Raw genomic sequence first — 20,551 nt, 5'->3', positions numbered from 1 at the left:
TCCAAGCAAGGAGTTATCTATTTCTGTGATAACTAACAAATGCCTTTCAGTTTATTTTATTTATGACCAAGATCTTGCTACTCAACACTGAGTGTTCTATTTGGATTTCTGGAGTTATGTACTGTGATGCTTGGGGAAGGAAGTGCAGAGAAGCTTGTGGAGCAAAAATGGAGCATTATATGGAGGGGCTGCTCATCCCTTAGCTGCCATACTGCTGCCAGAACAGCGTCTTGCTACTCCTCACCTTGTTACCACAGTGAAGTTGTTTTTGATAGAGCTTTTATTTCCATGCAAAACTGCCAATCATTCTCCCTGCAATGTTCTGTAGGGAAATAGGCTGATAATGCCACTTTGACATTATACAACAGGAAAAGGTCCATTTTCAAATCTGCATCATAAAACCAAGAGTTCTGTATCCCTCACTACTGACCCCTTCCTTCTCTCTTACTCTTAAAGCCAGACAAATAAAATTTGCAAAATCTCTGTAATTCACTCCTTATCAGTATGATAGGAAACAGGGTTGACCATCCACATACACATACAACAAAAGAATAAAGGTGTTTCTTCGGAAAAAAAAGAAAGTTTTTAAGTTACTACTGATGGACAAAAATAAGGGAGACTGTCTATATAGAAAAACTGACAAATAAAAGTTTCATTAAATATCTAAAATAACACTGAAAGTAATCAAATAACCAAGAAAATTGAAAAGATTATGAATGTTCTCTTATTTCACTAAAATATCAGTGTGAAATTCTCTTGTTAAGGAAGCATTTGTGCATCTGGGACTGGAATCAAGTGTAGAGAAGCAAGGTTTCTAAAGCCAAGCATGTCTGGTCTGAGTGAGTTCTGGGCAAGGACTTCCCTTAAGCTCAATGATTTCTGTCTTCCAAATTGCAGCTTTCCCTGAACATTCAAAATGACCTTTTGCATTAAATCATGACGGAGGTAACACCATAACATCCTGGAGAGATGAAAGCATATTCAGAGAAAAATGAGCAGCAACCATTAGTCCACTTTAGGGAAATGTGCTGAATACTTGTAACACTCATAAACAAACAAGGAGAAATTTCAAGATTGTTTGAAGGAAAAGGGTATTCCTCAAATTCTCTATACCTTCATCTTCCACACTCAGAAGAGAGTGGGTTTCTTAAAGATTTCCTGTTTTCTGAAGAAACAAATTTTCCAAACTATTATAGGTTATTGAACTATATTAAATGAGTATAAACATCATGGATGCTAAATAACTATTTCTGTCACAGTAATATTATACCTGCCATCAAGAAAAAGGATTTGTGACTATTATAAAGTACTCATGGGAATGACTTAATTTTCAAATATTATATCATCATATATATATATATAATTGGATGGACATTAATTAAACTGAGAATTGTTACAGCTGAACTTATAACATTCAATCTGATATGTTAAATCTAGTTTAAGTTGTATAACCATACAAATGCCTTCATTTTATATTTTTTATTAAATTCTTGCAGCTTTACTGAAACACAGTCAAAAGTTATTCTTTTCATTATATAGATGGAGAAACTGAAGACTAAAGAGAATAAATAACTTGTTCATGATAGCAAAATTTGTACACTGCAAAACTAAGAGTAACCTTCAAAACTCTGGGTCTCTTTTACATACTCTGCTACATTACACAGTCAGGTGTAGTTTGTCTAAGTTAATTTTACAATATATTTTGACAAATAAAAGAGCCATTAAGACATCCAAATAACATAAAGGATTTGTATGAACAACCCAGAATATCATGATATCATGGTATATTGGATATTTCACTGTGTGTGTGTGTGTGTGTGTGTGTTTTACACACATATCCTAGCATAGAAAAGCATATTTCGCTTCCCACTGGTCATTTACTAGAATAAGAATAAAACTCCATAAGGGAAGAATACAGAAATAAATTTGACCTTCAAACAAAAAGGAACTTCATTATCACGGATTTTCTTGGTTTTTCTAATATTTCTGCAGTGTTGTATACTCTGGGTCAAGTGTTTTTATCAGTTAATGACCACTTGGATTAAGGGCCATCAGCCTTGCCTGAAGTCTTCAGGGCTTTTGCCCAGAAATTAACTGGCAGAAGCAGAACAACTCAGAGGACATTTTTTACATGATAAAAAGGCTCAGTCCAGAAGCTCCTTTACTACTAACTGCAGCACATTCATGAGATCTCATGTGCACAGGTTTAATGACTGTAATCCAATCCTCTAAACTTGCAAACCTGTGTGAACTCTGAATTTAAAATGGGGTCAGATTTTATTGCATAAACATCTTGATTTAACAAAACTTTATTGCACAATTACTTAGTTCTGGATATAAGGCTATCTGAGGACCCAAGCAGAATAAGAATGCTTTTTAGAATGGATATCTTACCTTCTGTTATTTTCTCCAAAAACATTTCTATCATTACTTGCATTCTCAGTTTAATTATTTTCCCACAAATATTTATCCATACCCCTTGGAGTCTGCCCCTGTTTGTCTTCTAGGAAAGTTTGGTATTAGTAAAATTTATAGAAATTGCATAAAAATAAAAACAGCAAACACTCATAACAGTACTAGCTAATTAGTTTTTGAGAGCTTTCTGTGTGCTTCATGCTCACCACACGTCATCTCATTTGAACTGTCATAACCACTGTATATATGAAGTTGAAATACCTTTATCTTCCTCTTATCAATGAGAAGAACTAAAATGCAATGACTGCAATAAAGGTAATATCAGCTGCCAGAACAGATAAACCCTGAAATCTCAGTGTTTTAAACAAAAGAAGTGTTTCTCTTTCACGCAGCAGTCTAATGAGTGTAAGTGGAGGGCCTTCCATGCAGTGATTCAATACTCATGCTCTTTGCTGTTTTAACTCCACAGTTGTCAACACTTGGCTCTCAAAGTCACCATGGAAAAAAACAGAGGAGAGGAGGCCCACCTCCTTGCTCATGTCAGCCTAGAAATAACATACTTCACTCTTGTTCACCTTCCCCATTGGTGAGGACTGATTACATGACTCCACTTAGATGGAGAGGACTGAGAACTTGAGTCTGTGACCTAAAAGCCACTATCCGGCAACAGCTCCACATGATGGATGAGGAGCACAAATCTTTTAGCAGACAGCTCATCATTTCTGCCACAGAGAGAGTCAGCTACTGGCCCAAGAACATCCTTGAGCAAGTAGTGAAGCTGGAATCTGAACCCAACCCTGACTCCAGGTTTGAGCTCCTACTCACAATGCCAAAGCTTTATAAAACACAGCTCATGGTTTATCAGCTCCTTCCCTCCCCTAAACATATGTCCTATGATTGGGAATATAGATCACATGGTAAAATTATATTAAATATTTCAGGTTTTCTGTAAAGAGCCTCATTATCTCCTGAAATCCTGCCACCCAGATCATTTTCATCTCTGTTATGGGATAGTGGGTATTATGCTTCAAAGATTGAACAGGTATCCCCAAAAGACACAATTCTCAGTATTCAAAGAACACAATTTTCAGTACTTTACCCTACAGCATTCTAACAAAGAAAGGAATCTAAAAGTATAATTTTCCAAATCAGATATTATTCAATGGTGCTTTATCTTTTTTGGCATATCAGTTTTCTTTGATGGAATCATTCATGGTATATAACAGAACTGTTTATCTTATTACAGTCTTTTCTCATATAAAACTTCACAATGACAAGCTCTTTATAAAATTTTAAAGTTGGAGGTAATTGCCTTCCATCAATAAATTTCTACTGGTCATATCTAAGTCCATCAGAATAAGGAGAAGCACTCACCTTCCACTGTCCATAAGTAATGGAGAATTGTAGAGACTCTTAAGAAGATGGAAATATAGAGATACGGAAAAGACAATGTCCACTTTCTTTATATTCCTTAAGCAAAACACCAAGACAAGATTTGCTGTGTGTATTGCTTAGTAAATAGAGCGTTGCTAAACCGTAAACAAAATAAAATACCTGCATAGTTCTTTAATTTAATTTTGTATTTATTCACTCAACAACACAACTGGTATTAGTGATAAATAGGACTGGCTAACTGATAATGGATATTGAAAAAAAATTGTACAAGCAGTGTTTTTCTAACTCCAACCTTTCTCTCTATTCACAACAATGTAGTAATAACTTCTAGAGCAAACGCACCAGTGATCTAGGCCACATATTTTTAATTAATATGGGAACATCAGAAATAAAACCTACAAATAACTCTGATGTTATTTTTCTAAAGGATCAAAAATGGGAAGAAATTTTAACAAAACTACAGTAGAAAATTAACCTTTCAACACTGACACATAGTCATTGATAGAACTTGTTCAATTCTATTCAACATTTATTGAGCACTTACTTAATAACACATGCTGTGCATTGTGTTCTTAGATCTGACAAATATGAATAAATATCATCTTTGTCTTTATGGTGCTTATAGTGTCCTTGAGAGAAATACATGTATACATAATTCAAAAAACAAAATATAAATAGTATCCATTACTATAGCTCTTATAATTATAGTTCACCAGGGATAAAATCTTGGAATATATATTTGTCTCATCTTCACAGAGGTTTACAAGTGAATAATTAAAGTTCATGTACTAAAAATATCCAATAATTAAACTGTTAGGAGTTAGGGCAAGGTCCTTTATTTTATGAAATCCAGGAAGGTCCAAAGCCTACAGGTTCCATCATTTCTACTTTATAGGGTTTCAGAAGCAGCTATACATACAAGAGAGAAGTTCAATTACACATTATTATAATTATCCAATTGTCCATAACCTCGATTGAACCCTGTAATAAATTTGGGTATGGATGCTTGACTTAGAGGAAAGAAAAGGCTCTTCCTTGGCCTTAAGTTAAAATTCTCATCCTATCTTTAGCAAGTTGCTGAGCCAAAATCAATGAGAAATTTAATGCATCAAAACAACTGTGATAGCACACCATTCCCCCAAAGAATCAGGCTAAACTCTGCTAATTTACAGTACAGATAAGAGGTTGAGAGAGTGGGGGTAAGCATGTTGACTTACCACATAGGAACAAGAAATAAAACTCACAGGGCTACATTAATGTGCATCACTTTTTAACAGATACATCCCCCACTGCAAAATGGGTCTAATTTGTGTTTTGGAATCTGACCAGAATAGCAAGTTCTGGGTGTGATGGGGGAAGCAAAGGAAACATGGAGCGAAAGGAACAGCAGGCTTTCTTCAGATTTAAATTCTCTTTCCTCCAAGTTTGGAAAGTGGTTCTGAGCCCAATGTCAATAACCATTTGCTATTTTTATGCTTGCAGTGACACTGCAAAACCATCCCAGAAAAGGTCCAGATACGCTGAATTCAGTCAAATGGCAACTTTTAGTGGGGTGAAGGGGACACAGTGAGGGGAGAAAAGCTAGTGAAGTGAGCACTTTCCCTTCCACTTGCATATTACCAAAACCACAGGAAACAAGGTAAATCCTTGTCCTTTATCTTATGAAAATATAGAAAACCATCTAAAATACTGCAAATAGTTAATAAATACCTCTATTTGGGGAGAAATCTATAAGGCTATCTAAAATCCAATAGTTTATCTATCTATATATATTGAACTTCTCTCTTGTATCTATAGCTGCTTCTGAAATCCTATAAAGTAGATCCAGACTTGTAAAAATATATATATATATATGTATTTTTTATACAAGTCTGGATTATTTTTATTTAGTTTTTCATAAAAAGGCTCAATATAGTTTTTTTTGGTATATGTTCAGTGGGGATCACATTTCACTCATTTCCTTGGGGATATCCCATTATTGCAGCACCATCTGTTGAATTTTTTTTATTTTTTTGGAGTACATAGGCTAGAAATTTAACCTTGGTCTCCCACATGGCAGGCTAGAATTCTACCAGTGAACTACCCGTGCACCCTCAGTATAATTTTTTAAAAATGTGTAGACAACACTTTTGCATTTAGATAAGCATTTTAAAATATAAGGTAAGACTACAATGCAGTGACAGGTATTCTCCTGTTACTTGTAAACAGTCAGAATTTCAGAAATGTTCTAAACAAGTAAAGCACAAATAGAAACATTTTAATTCACACTCAGGATAAATTGCATTCAACTAGGAATTAAAGGATCTGGGTTCTAGTCACCATCTCACATTGTGTGATCTTAAGACTCTCAACCTCTGGATCCTAGAATCTCCATTATAAAATGAAAGGGGTAAAGTGAGGTCATCTTGAATTTCCTTTCCAGCTCTGTCATTCTGTAGTGCCATGAAAGCATTGTTACGTGCTCCAAGCTGTTTTGGGTAAGGAATTTAAAACCCTGTAATCAATGCATAGTACTTTTAAAATTTTTAGTTTTGTTCCTGATATATACATACATATATATATTTTTCCCCCGTACTTAAATATGTTTTCCTATTTAACAGCCTCTCCATTGGTAGCAGTAAAAAAGTTTCTGAAGGATGTATTTTTCATTTCTGGTCTCTATTTGGCTTCAGTTTGCTTTTTAAATTTCTCTAAGATCTCTTCTGGAGTTGTGGAGACCAAAAGCTTCACCACCTTCTCATGAGAGTTATCACCCTTATCCAAACCCACATCACTCTTCCTGAGCTCTAAGACCTTGCAAAGGTATCCACGGAGCTCTGCATTAGCCTCTCCTTCTGAGGGAGGCGCTGCAATAGCTACATTTACGGCTTCAGGTGTCAAATCCGTTACAGCATTCTGCTTGGAGCCGGGTTTGGCATGGATGGCTACGGTGACACAACCTTTAGGATCAGCTGCCACAAGACCAGAGCGAGGAAGCGGTCTCTCTGGTTCCTTACTCTGGCTTTTATCCTTGTTTGTCGCACCAGCTTTCTGAGGCATCGCTATGCCAAAAAGAAGCCGAACGGTGGTACAAGTACCGGGTTGCGCCCGGAACCGCTTCAACCTGCCGTGGAAGCTCATCAATATATTTTAAAAGCAGTCTGGTGGGTGGGCCACGGTGGCCCGGCAGGCAAGAATGCTCGCCTGCCATGCCAGAGGACCCGGGTTTGACTCCTGGTGCTCTGCCTATGTAAGGGGGGAGGGGGGTAGCAGTCTGGTAATAAAGTAGATAATAGCATAATTCATAAACCTTGTCCAAGTGGCAGTTAATATCACATTAAATTATGACATTCCATATAACGTATAAACAAGTTTCCATGGGTTCACTTTGTTTCTTTCCAGAAATACTTCCACATTTCCTTTTGATGGTGAATATAGTCATATATTCACTATCAGTACTCTTGTACTCCATTTTGCTTTGAAGCCTTTGAAGTAGATATTTGTTATACTAAAACCAGTCATCTCATCCTTTCCCTCCATAATCTTGTGAATTAAAAAAAATAATAATAATTACCAGAATTTTCATTACCACAGAGTTCACTGATTAAGATAGGGCTTCGGTTTTGGCCAGATGGTATCTCAGTAGGGTTAGACCCTGAGCGTATCCTAGTGGGAAACTGTTGGTGGGAGTGCCTTGACTGTTGAAAATACAAAAGAGTGGTCACCAAGCCTGAGAGAGAGGCAGGAGGAGGGCAAGTAAGCTTGTTGTTCACCTGAGTCACAGCATGAGTCTTACCTTACTCGTACCTCAAGAATTTCTCTCAGAAAAGATACTACAACTATTAATTATCTTTTTCTCAACTCCTTAAACTTTTGCTTTTACCCACTCAAAACTTCAGGGCCTTGCTGTGGACAAACACTCCCAGGTAAACATTGGGGTGACTAATTCACAATTCTCAGTAACTGGGGGATGGTAATGCCTGTGCAGCTTCAACAGGGCGCTTCTTTCCGTGCCTAAGGGTTTTGCTCTTTTGTCAATATCCTCAATAGCACATTCCTGAACGTTACTTTTGCTTCAGGAAGAAACAGATTGCTCTAACATCTAACAGTTGTTGATATCCTAATAATATGAACATACGCAATATCGAGCCGACTTGTGAGGCTGACAAGAGCTTCCACGTGTAGAAATGTAATTACAGTGGAAGTTTAATGATAAATCACCACAGATTCTCTCTGCCTTAATAAACTGTCAGGTACTACCAAATAAAGCAGAAGCAATTAAAGAAAGCAACAGGATCTCAGGCTGAGGAAGAGGAGTGACACAAAGAATAGAACCTCCCCGCCCCCAAAAGAGTTTACACAAATGGCAGGTACTTAACAGCTGTCGAACTGTGGTCAGCAGGGGATCAGCCTCCTCATTCATCCACCCAGAATATGGCATTTCAATTTCTCAAAGAAAGGTACAGTATTTTCTACTATGATAAAGTGCCTCAGACATCCAAGCAGCTCATTAAATTCTACCTATTATTATTTCTGTGTTCCACTCTGTACCTGTTTTAAGGGGTTATTTATAAAACACTAACATTTTCTTTAGGTTTATTCAAAGGCAGAAATCCCTATTCTCCAGGTCTTTAAACTACAGTTTTTAGAATGGATGGACAAGGTTTCGTGGAGTGCAATTGGAGTGCAATTGATCCAGGGTAGTGCATGGCACAGGACAGAAACCATTACAGAGGGGGTAACGGCAGAGGTTTAGAGCATAACAGACCTATATGTTCATGTGTGTGTGTGTGTGTGTGTGTACAAATATATATATATATATAAAATGTATATATGCTTTTCATATATGCTTGTGTATTTATACAGTTATATGTTAGCTCTGCAATTTAGTAACCAGGCGACTTTGGACAGTTTATTAAACATTTTCAATACTCTATTCCCTGATTTGTAAAATCAGGGTATTAATTAGTAATACTTACTTCAGAAGTTGTTTATGAGAAACAAATTAAATAGTGCATTAAATTTCTGGCATGGCACAATTCTTACCACCTAGACTATACTCAATACATGTTATTCTTATTATAGTTTATTATGCCTTCTGCTTCATGCATATATGCATATGCCCCCCAACTTGCACCCTCAACATATTTACTAGATTTTGTTCTCTACAGCAAGACTAAATGACAGGATCATATAGCATCTCGAAAGACAGAATCACAGTAATCATATTGTTTGACCCCATAATTGCACACATGAGGAAGGTCAATTGACTTGAATTCATGTATTAAATCGTGAATTAGTCAGAGACAAATTAAGCACTAGGCTCTGACACAGGCACTTAAGATACAATCATGAAGAGAACAAAGTTCCCATTTACTTGGAACTCACAACCTTCACAGAGAAACAGGCAGGTATAGTCAAGTGAAAAATGTACCAGCAGAGGCAAGTTCCTTAGGTCAATGAAGAAAGCTTATCTCTGACTGGGGCAGTCCGAGAAGGTGTTTCCATAAAAAGGAATGTTTAACCTGTTATTCCTTATGGGGGAGAGAATCAGGGAAGAATACAGGCAAATAAATACATCAAACTATGTGCAAACATCATTAGTCATTAAGGAAATGCACATTAAAACCCCAATCACATACCAATACTATCTAAAGGGACAGTTAAAATAAAAAAAAATAAAATAAAAAAATAAAAACAACAATTTCAAGTGCTGGCGTGGATATGGAACAACTAGATTTCCCACACATAGTTGGTTATAATAAAAAATGGTATTATAGTTACTTTGAAAAACATTGGCCAATTGCTTATAAAATCAAACTCTGCTTAACAAATAATCAAATTCTACTACCAGATAATTACCTGCATGCAATGAAAACCTATGCTCATGCAAAAACCCTTACAAGAAAATTTAGAGTGGTTCTATTAATGATGTCTAAACACTGGAAACAACCCAAATATCTTTCAATGGGTGAATGAAAAGATAAATAAACTGTGAGACAACTTCATAATGGAATACTATTCAGCAATATAAAGGAATAAACTACTGACATGGATATTAATATGGAGGAATTTCAAATGCATGATGCTAAGTGAACAAACCAGACTCAATACACTAATAATGTATGACTCCGTTTATATGACATAATGAAAAAAGCAAGATTATAGGGAGAGATTTGGGGGAATGGGATAAAAGCGGGAAAATTCAACTTCCCCATTTGGAGAATTCCTGATATTCTCGCAAGCAGTGGAGACAACCATATTAATAGGCTGAGCCCTCAATCTTGGGGTTCATTCCTATGAAACTTATCATCACCAAGGAGAGGCTAAGCCTACTTAAAATCAGGCCTACGAGTCACTCTCAGAGAACCTCTTTTGTTGCTCAGACGTGGCCTCTCTCTCTCTCAGCCAATATGACAAATGAACTCACTTCCCTCCCCCTCTCTACGTGGGACATGACTCCCAGGGGTGTAAACCTCCCTGGCAATGTGGGACAGAAATCCTAGAATGAGCTGGGACCCAGCATCAAGGGATTGAGAAACCTTCTCAACTGAAAGGGGGAAGACGGAAATGAGACAAAATAAACTGTCAGTGGCTGAGAGATTTCAAACAGAGTTGAGAGGTTATCCTGGAGGGTATTCTTACGCATATATTCTTATGGATATATAGAAATCCTTTTTAGTTTATGGTGTATTAGAGGGGAGAGAGGAAGTGCCTGAAACTGTAGAGCTGTGTTCCAGTAGCCATGTTTCTTGAAGATGATCATATAATGATCTAGCATTTACAATGTGACTACATGATTGTGAAAAGCTTGTGTCTGATGCTCCTTTTATCTACAGTCTGGACAGATGATTTAAAAATATGGATAAAAATAAAAAAATAATAGGGGGAACAAAAGTTAGAGTAAATTGAGTACATTGAAATACTAATGTTCAATGAAAGGGAATGGTGAGGGGTATGGTACGCATGAGTTTTTTTCTTCTTTCTTTTTTGAACTTGCAAATGTTCAAAAAAATGATCATGATGATGAACACACAATTATGTGATGATATTGTGAGCCATTGATTGTAATCATGTCAAGAATGTTTGTATATCAAGAATGTTTGTATGTCTGTTCATTGTTTAAAATAAAAATATTAAAATAAAGATTATAGGAAGAGAAAGCAAATCAAACGTTTCCATGGGTTGGGTGGTAAGGTTAACTTTAAGTGGGTGTGAAAGAAATTTTGTGGGTGATAGAACAGTTATATATCTTGATTGTGGGGGTGGTTATCAGTCTGTGCATGTGTGTCAAAAATCCATAGGACTATACTCTGAAAAGGATTAGTTTCACTGTACATCAATTACACCTTAAGTCAGAAAAAAGACTATACATAAAGATTCAGAGATATAATACAGAATAGCAAATTCAAGTTTTGCAGACAGAATAGAGTACCTATTATCTAACAACCTGGCACATAGTAGAAATTCAATTAATATTTGTAGCATAAATGAATGAAGGGGAATTACTGTGCTATGAGACAGAAAATAGATAAGAGCCAATTCCCACAAAATCATGGAATAACTGACAAACAGCATTGCTTGTATTCGGCTTGGTGATCTAATGGATACCTTCTGTCATTTGTATTATTTAGTAATCACTGTCTGAAAAAAAGGGGAGAAATGTATAAAATGGGGTATATTTGGGGGCCATATATGGTTACCATCTAAAATACAATCGAAATGGCTCCCCTTAGATTTGTGCAATACACAACAGCTGACTGTGGCCCTAGGAGCATGTGCTGGGAAAGCCTTTCTTAATTTTCACTTCTCTAGATATCTGACTATATACTAAGAAGAAATATAAATATAAGCAAATAATTGTAGGACCATGGAATCAAAGTGCTAAAACCGAGGACTATACAATTCCATGGACTTTATGTAATCAGGCCACCTTAGTCAAGCATTTCTAAACCATTTTCCTCTGTATGTTTATCGAGCCTATGATCTATATAATACTCCAGAGTATTGTGCTAGAGAAAGATAAAGTAACAAAACAGTAAAATTTCATCAAAAACATGATTAAGAAGTCAATAAAATAATTTAGAACATGTATAGAAATACATGGCAATAGTATAACTGCATGGAGCTATGTACATGCCCAGCTGCTAAGGAAAAGCTGCAGTTAAAAAAATGAATAAAGGTAAGCAAGGGGAGTTGTTTCTTTGGAGCTTACAATAGGATTTTCATAACATTAACCATTTCTAGGGCAGTAGAAGTTTTAAGTGGTCTACTAACCGTTATAATTTATTCCTTCCAGAATTCCTCTAATATAAGGAAATATTATATAATGGAAAAATGAATTTAGAAGACTACAATCACGGAGAATGTCCAATGTAAAATAAGAACTTCAACTCTATGGAACTTTCAACATACTGTCATCTTAACTATTGTGAAATAATGGTTGTTCAACAACTTGTAATTCTTTAAAGGGGGGCATATTCCTAAAAATACATCCAAGTAAAGGGTAAAATGGGATTAAAATGATGGAACAGAGCCAGAAACAGGAAATTAGGTGGCAAGGTAACAAAAGATCAGTAGAGAAAAGTTTGGAGAAGTTACTCTGCTTTAACCCAGAATTTACACATCAGGGCTTTATCACAACTGAGTCATGTGAGATTCATCTGTTACTAGACGGTACTAAACATACTGGCTTCAAAGGAAATCTTTGTTCTAATCCCACTTCCCACCAACAGGAAAAAGCTTCTGGGTCCACTCAACTCTATCTTTATCCTTTACAAAGCAAACTATAGAGAGAATGATTTTATTCCCAGGGGCTTCACTAGCTCTTCTTCTTTAACTTGCTCTGTCTAACCAAACAAGGGCTTAGACTTTATCTGTTCACCTGCCACACCCTCACATGATCAAAAACAAACTAACAAAAATGCTGAAGTGTTTTTATTTTCTTTCCTTTGGAGCTCCTCAAAGTCTGTATGTCCCAGAGAGCACTCATTTGTTACGAGGACACCGAAGTGATTAATAAAAGGACTGGAGCTTTCCAAACGATCGAGTGCTTATTGCTTGTTTTCTTCAACCGCACAAGAGTGGAGAATAGCTGACCCAGATTCAGATCATCAGAAGGTAAGATATCCAATTCAATATTAAAGAACACAGAAAGGGAAATATTGCTCACATTAAACATTACTGCTGAGAGTCTCAACGCACATTATATACGAAAACCACAGATAGAATCCCTTGCTTTATGGAAGGATTACATTCATCCAACTTTAAAACAGTGACCATTTTTTGAATTTTATGGAGCTCCAGGGAAGTATATTTCTTCTCAAAATTCAATAACCCCTATCAATTTTTTATAGTACTCCATAGTTGAATTTTCTAATGTTTATCTTAACTCTAGCATTCATGCTCTGGATTATACTTTCACATACATTGCAGAACTGCAGACATTTTTCCCAAAATACTTATTGTTAGGATTGGAAAGAAAAGTATCACCTCCTATTCTAATAATCTTACCATTCTCACTCACCTCAAGTGTATCAGGTAGGATCCTTGGTTGCAAGCAATAGAAACTGATTCTGGCTATTTTAAATAGAAAAGTCTTTATTAGAAACATACAGACTTTCCAATGGGGTTCACAGATTCTCTAGAAGGATGGCAGATCAGACTTAGGAAATGGAGAAAAAGTAAGGGAATTTGCGTAAAGACAAAATGCCAGAAGCAAAACAACTGCTTTGTAGCAAAACTCTCCAACTGGGATGTTGCCTCTTCCAATGAAGAACACTGACAGCTGCTGAAACCTGCACCTTCATTGTATACCACTAGAATATGAATGGGTTATAAATCTCTCTCTTTGAATCACCTGTTCCAGATTAAAATTGCTAGGCCAAAGCTTCTAACTGGACAAGCCTAGGTCAGATCCTGGTGTTTCAAAGACTGATTCCTAACACAAAACCTTTCTACCAGCCACTTATCACTACTGGGACATCTTTCTTTAAAAAAAAAATGTTCTCTTGACAAAAAAAAAAAAAGCTAAAATTCCAAAGGTGGGCCAGGGGAAAGGTCTCTTTCTTTACTTAGCTATGTAACTTTAAGCAGTAACTCAAGGGATCAGCAGAGATGAATTTGGTCATAACAGAGAAATGAACTGAAAGCTGTCCATTAATATGCCTCTGCTGTGTTCTGGCATTGATTTCAGCTGAAGTTTGCTTACATTTGATTGCACCACAAAATCCCTAGGGCACTCACCAGAACCAACAAAGAGATTCTTCTCCCCATGTGGTGGTTACTTCTTGATTGCAAGGAAAATCGGTGGCCTGAGAACAGGTGGCTTTTCTCAGTCATCTGAGTTTCTGAAATGAGACGGAAGGCAGGGCTTGCAGGATCTATCGACGGCTGGCAGTGGTTCAGTCATTCCAAGACTTGTTACTTTCTGGAAAGAAGAGAAAATTTCAGAAACTACAAAGCTTCTCTCAGCTTTGATTTGGCCCACAGCTCCCAGCAGCTGTGAAAGTTAAAATCTTGCAGGCAAAAAAACAAGGTCAAGACTGGTTATAATGTGGTTTTGCGCGAGTATATTGTTTTCAGAAGAGGGAAAATCCACTATGTATGAATATGTAGAGAGTAAAAAATAAGAAAAACATGTTAGTTTTACTTCAAGCTGAAGAAATTGGCCTACAATCCCAATTACATACATGGTTTTCGGGGATAGGATGAATAATCACCACTTGCCTTTGAAATGTGGGATACATTTTAGCTTGTATCTTCAAAAACAGTCACTGCTTTTAGTCTTATAGCTTTCATGGACTGGATAACCAGGGTGGGGGGGGTTGGGGGATGAGGGAGTGGAGGAGGTGGGGAGGGGGAGGGGAGTTGGAGGGGTTCGGGAGGGCCCTTTTTAGTTAGAGAGGTTAATGAAGCAAAATTATGCTTTAAAAATAAGTGGCCAAGTTTCATTTTATCCTACTGATTCTGAAGCAATGTGAAGGATTTTTCTCCCTGAACTTAACCAATTTCCTTTTATTTGTTCCCTGCTGCTGCAAAGAGATTTTCCTCCTAATTGTTTTGCTTTTTTTTTTTTTTTTGTCTGTGGTGGTGGTGTTTTTTTACAAAAGCATTGAATTAGGAAAAAGGAGTTTAGTCCTGAAGAGTTACCAGGTTTTTCATGATTCAGTTAACAGTTAGCTGGAAGGGTCCATATGACCACTGGCAAAAAATGAAAGCAGAAAGGTCGTTCTACATTAATTATTTAGGAGACCAGTTCTCAATCCTAGATACACATTAGAATCACCTGGAGAGCATTAAAAAATCGGATGTCTGGGCCCTACTCCAGATGAACCATATCAGAATCTATAGACAAGCAGGCAGTCATTAATATTCTTTTTTAGCTCCCAGTTGAGTCTGATAGGAAACTGAGCTAAAATTTATACAACAGGATTTCTTTCAGGACACAAAAGAGGAAATTTGAGCTAAACTTTTCCTGCCTCTCTCTGTGAAGCAATGGACTCTACAGCTTAGCTTGTGAGTCCAGATGAAATGTCACAAGTTTACCAAGCTCCACACCTTTACCTCTCTTTCTCCCTAATTAGTCATCTTTTTGACCCAGAAATGGTCCCTTAAACTTGTAGCTTCAGTATCTTGGCTCCTCAGATGTAGTGGCTCTCACTCCATGCTTGCTATCAATTTATAATTCATCAGAGAATACAGGAATCTGAAGGCATATGCCCTTGCCTATTTCAAGAAACATTTTTAAAGTACTTTTCAGCATTCAGGGTGATTTCCTCGCTGGTATTCACCTGATGGGCAGAGGAAACTCAGTTAAAAGAAGCACAGAGCAGGTTGACACAGAGCCCAGCTGGAGCCCATCTCCAAGAGCACAGAGCAAAAGCTCTCAAAGCTAACATTCGGGTTCAGTACATCTGAAGTGAAACCTAAAAATCAGTCTTTTTAATAGAAACCTCAGAAGATTCTGCAACAGATGGCCTACAGACCACCCAGAGAAACATGACCATACGCTTTCATATGAAAAGCTTTACAAGAAACCAGGAATATTTAGGATGGGATGGCTAAGCTGTCCTTAACTGTTAAAAGGGGTCTCTGCTTGAAAAAACAATGTTAAAATTAAATTAAATTACATTTAAAACCTCTTCTTTAAGACCCTAAGAGGTAGAAAAAGGAAAAATGGGTTGAAAATGTAGAAAAATGTATTTAGCTTCAATTTAGAGAAGTATTTATATAACAACCAGACTGGACTGCCTTACAAAGCCATGTTTCTAGTTTCATCCTAGATTGACTGCCACTTAGCAAAGATACTGTAAACGGGATTCAAATACGTAATGGTTAAATGGCTCAGGTTGCCAAGTCTCTTAAAACACTGATTCAGACAGAATAATGAAGCTGATTATGGGTCTAAATCTGTATCTCTAATTCTACACCAGGATAAGAAAACACAGTGGAACATTTCTGCATCATCTTTGAATGACTCAGTTTCCTAAATCACTTCATTACACTTTTATATCTTATACTAATGATTCCTGAAACTACAAAGTTTTAACCTCCAAAGTAAAATGTTGATTTATAGCTTTATAGTCTAGTGTCTAAGTTAGTCCAAATAGAGTGGAGCAAGGCAGAAAGAGAGAAAGAGAGAGAGAAAGAGTGTTTCAGTTTCTGCAAACCAGGCACACATCATTCCATCCCTTTTCATGAATGCACGTATAAAACCTGGAAAGAATGCATGGGGCAGCTATTTGAGAACTCTGAAGAGAAAATAAATTGCAGAAGATGTCCAGAATTCAAAGTACCATCAAACTAATAGTGAATTTACTCGTTTTTCTCCTCCAGAATTCCACAGCACAAACACAAGATAGCCTGAGAACTGGAAGGAGACTTTAGCACAGACTGCCCTTCAGGAGAAGCACTCCAGATCTGGCGTGAAGAGGGCTAAGACTCTCCTAATGTTTAGAGAGAGTGCAGAAATCCTCTGGTTTTATTTTTTCTTTGCCCTGTTCTTTTGTGCCTCAGTTTCCCAGTAATCTTATGACAGTGGTGGCAGCAGCAGCAACCAAACCCAACAGAAACCAAAAACTCTGAGTAGAAAAAAAAATCCTTTCTCTCCAAACAAAAGAGATGTGGACTCAAAGTGGTTGGAGGAGGTTCAGTTGCCTCCCTCACTCCACTCCACATCCCTCCTGTCCCCAGCAAAGTGGATAGCAGAAAAAAGTACCATAAGTGGCAACTTTCTGGCCTGAGGATTGGAAAAGGAGTCTCAAAGAATGAGAAAGTACAGGGGAAATGGAAATGAAGGAAGAGTTTGAGAAAGCATGCCCTTTTAGTTGTTTTTCAACCCCTGCATTTACCCTGAGGTGCCCAAACATGGATCTGAACCTAAAATGCATAGAAAATACTAGTAAATGAGCTATAGAATAGACTCCTGCCTAAGTTCAAAACTGGGCAGTGCACATGTGGGACAAAGTTGACCAGCACTAAGGATTTTAAAATCAAGTTGACATTGGGGCCACAACCCAAACAAGTCTTGTCAAAACATACAACCTAAACTCAGTCAGGTTGAATGTTGCTCAAGCAAAAACATCAAATATGTGTACAATTTAAATAAGTACTTAGCCTAATATTCAAAATGTCCAAGACATAATCCAAAATTACTCAACATACAAAGAACCTGGTTAGTCACCACCACTGAGATGACATAGATGTTGGAATTATCTGATGACAGCTTTAAAGTAGTTATAAAATTCTCCGAAAGAAAAAGTGACAGAAGCACCCATGAAACAAAAGAGAAAGCATTTCAGCAAAGGAATATAAAACAAAAACTGAATGGAAAATTTAGAACTGAAAAATACAATTAGTGAAATAACTCATAAGAATGGTTCAATAATAGAATAGAGGTGGCAGAGGAAAGTCAGTAAACTTGAAGAGAGGTTAATATATATTATTTAATCTGAACAATAGAAAGAAAAAAAAAAAAACAGAAATGAACATTTGTATCACCCAAGGCCCAGGGAATGCAAAGGAGGGTGGGGTTGGAAAACACAGACACACATACATACATTTGAAGTTATAACAGCTGAAAATGTCCCCAAATTGGTGAATGCCTGCAAAACATTGTCTCCATCCTGGGCCAAACAACAGGAGGACAAGGAGAGAAAACAGTAATGGTGATTAGTCCCACCCTCTTGTAATCACAGTTCTTTGGAGCAGAAAGAAAGATCCCCTTCCTTTAGAGTTCTGTCTCCTGTGGCTTTCCATGGGAGCAGCTGACATTGCTGCCAAGGGATATCTGGGGGCTGGTGCAGGAGAGAACAAAGAACAAAAGTGTGTATGGGGGTGGGGTTGGCTATCACAACGTTTCTGAATGTTTTAAATTCCCTCTGCTGCTCCTCAAGCCAAGCTTCTCCTGGAGCTTTCTCTGCACCACAGTGTTCACATCCAGATTTCTGCGTTAAATCCAAGCCAAGAGATACCAGAAGGGAGCAGAGATGGGGAAGAAAATTCACTGTCTGAGTAATGAATTCCACTCTTCTCCAATTCTCTTGCTACTATTTATTTTTCAGAGTCCATAAATAGTCAGTCCATAGAATCTACACATGTTCTAAAGGTACTTTCAACTGGAAAGGCAAGATATGCTTACTTTATTATACCAATAACAATTCATCCAGAATAATTTTCAAGCAACAAAGGATAAAAAAATTTCTTGGGAAATTACTACATATCACAATAAGTTACTTTTTGGGTCTTTGGATAAATAACAGATTAATACTAAATATGCCCTGTTTGTTTTTCTGTTTATAGATTATTCAAAGGAATTTAATTTCTTTATTTATAGTCTTAGTCACTTTTTCTCATCACATTGCCAATATATTGAAGTATTAGGCTATTTGAATCGTGTCCAAAAAGATCAGCATTTATAAAGTTAAAGCATTCGTCATTAAAATACTACTTTCCCCTTGACTCTTGAAGACACTGTAGAACTACACAGCTTTTACAATATGACCTTATGATTGTGAAACCCTGTGTATGAAATTTCTTTTATCCAGGATATGGGCAGATGAGTAAAAGAAATAAGGATAATAAATAAATAAATAATAAGGGTGAGAAAGGGTAAAAAATTGGGTAGATTGAAATACAGGTGGTCAATGAGAGGGAGGGGTAAGAGGTATGGAATGTAGGATTTTTTTTTCTTTTTATTTCTTTTCTGGAGTGATACAAATGTTCTAAAAATGATCATGGGATGAATATACAACTATGTGATGATATTGTGAGCCACTGATTGCACATTATGGTTGGACTGTACATGTGTGAAGTTTTCTCAATAAAAACAGTTTTAAAAAATAAAATAGTACCTTCCAAATTTAAATAATCATGATTTGGGATTATCCATGCCACTGATTACCAACATTAGTTAAGGCTATGGGAAGATGGCTGTGTATTGATAATATACAGTCTTACTATAGAATGCTATTTCATAATATTCTTTATTATGTTATTCATTCAGCAAATATTTATTCAGTGTCTATAATCTGCAAAATTCTAGTTTTGACAGCGTGGCAATAAATAAGTCTGCTGAAGTCCTGCCTTCACTTTACTGGTTAGGATATTTGAATAAAATATCACAGTCACACTGATAAGCACAACTGTTCTGTATTCTTGACTTGAATATGGAGAAGTTTCCCCTAAACTATTCTGCAACTTGCTTTGCCTCTGGTGTTCTTTATAGGCAGGAGGGAGACGGGACCTATCACATTTCTTTTCAAATATACTTTACCCTGAGGAAATTTGGGGCATTACAAACTCCATGTTCAACTGAATGACATTAAACATAGCAATGTGGTTTTGGTATGAATATCCCTGTTCAGTGAGTAAAATACTCACTGTAAAATACTTGCTTAGAAATATTTTTGCAAATTTCCTAAATTTGGGCATAATACACCAGGTTTACGAAAGGCGTAGGGGCTACATCTAGACTCCAATCTTCTTATTACTCTGATTTGTGCTTTCCTAACCGAAGTTAATAATTATACCTTTTATTTTCTTAAAGCAGCCTTTTAATTTAAGAGATAAAGTGGATTTGTAACTGAGAAATTAGGATTTAAGGGATGACTTTCATTACTGAATCATTATATCAATATTCCTTTTTTACTTTCTGGTATATTAGAGTAAACAGGGAAATACCCGAAATCTCTGAATTGTAAGCCAGCTGCCTTGATCCCTGATAATGATTATAAAGCGTTTATCTTCAGACCCCGTGACTATAAAAACCTTGTGACTAACCTTCACTTGTACCCATTTATATAGTTTTTCAACTTCAGAGTCTAATCTGTCTTTAGTGTAATCACTAAAGACAGCAAATGTTTACTAATGAAGGGCCTTGGGTCAACCCAGAACCAACCCATTCAAATTCTGAAGTTATGTTGATAACCGAGACTGGGTCTAACCAAAGTGGGCCCACCTGACATGCGCAGTAGCTTAAACTCTAATCTACAAGTCACCTATTCCCCATTCCACCATTTTCTTATACAAGCTCTATGACTAAACATGTAATCTATCTGCACGTGCTCTAATAACATCACCTTGGACTCTGTGCTCATTGTCTCAAACCCTGCCCATCTTTTTCTCTATTAAAACTATCAAAATTACTGCAGTTCAGGGAGAGAGAGTTTGGGCTGACAGGCCATCTCCTGCTACATGCCTAGTGATAAACTTTTTCTCTCTTTGAAACCCCGGTGTCTCAGGTATTAGTGTAAAGAAGGAT

General features: G+C 36.8%; 1 long non-coding RNA gene and 1 pseudogene across 1 annotated transcript in view; both read right to left on the bottom strand.

The window, feature by feature from the left end:
- LOC143668873 (uncharacterized) overlaps positions 1-18,051 on the bottom strand; it is a 363,984-nt gene extending 345,933 nt beyond the window's left edge. Inside the window, exons 1-2 of the long non-coding RNA XR_013168606.1 lie at positions 17,850-18,051; positions 14,035-14,218 (exon numbers count right to left, since the gene is read on the bottom strand). This is a non-coding gene — a long non-coding RNA (uncharacterized LOC143668873). The remainder of the gene's footprint in view (positions 1-14,034; positions 14,219-17,849) is intronic.
- LOC143668886 (UPF0235 protein C15orf40 homolog pseudogene) lies at positions 5,721-8,541 on the bottom strand (annotated as a pseudogene).
- Positions 18,052-20,551: the final 2,500 nt, after the last annotated feature.

Source organism: Tamandua tetradactyla, chromosome 25 (assembly GCF_023851605.1).
Source record: "Tamandua tetradactyla isolate mTamTet1 chromosome 25, mTamTet1.pri, whole genome shotgun sequence".
NCBI lineage: Eukaryota > Metazoa > Chordata > Mammalia > Pilosa > Myrmecophagidae > Tamandua > Tamandua tetradactyla.
The sequence above is the reverse complement of the archived record's forward strand: the minus strand, read 5'-3'. Positions and strand labels throughout refer to the sequence as shown.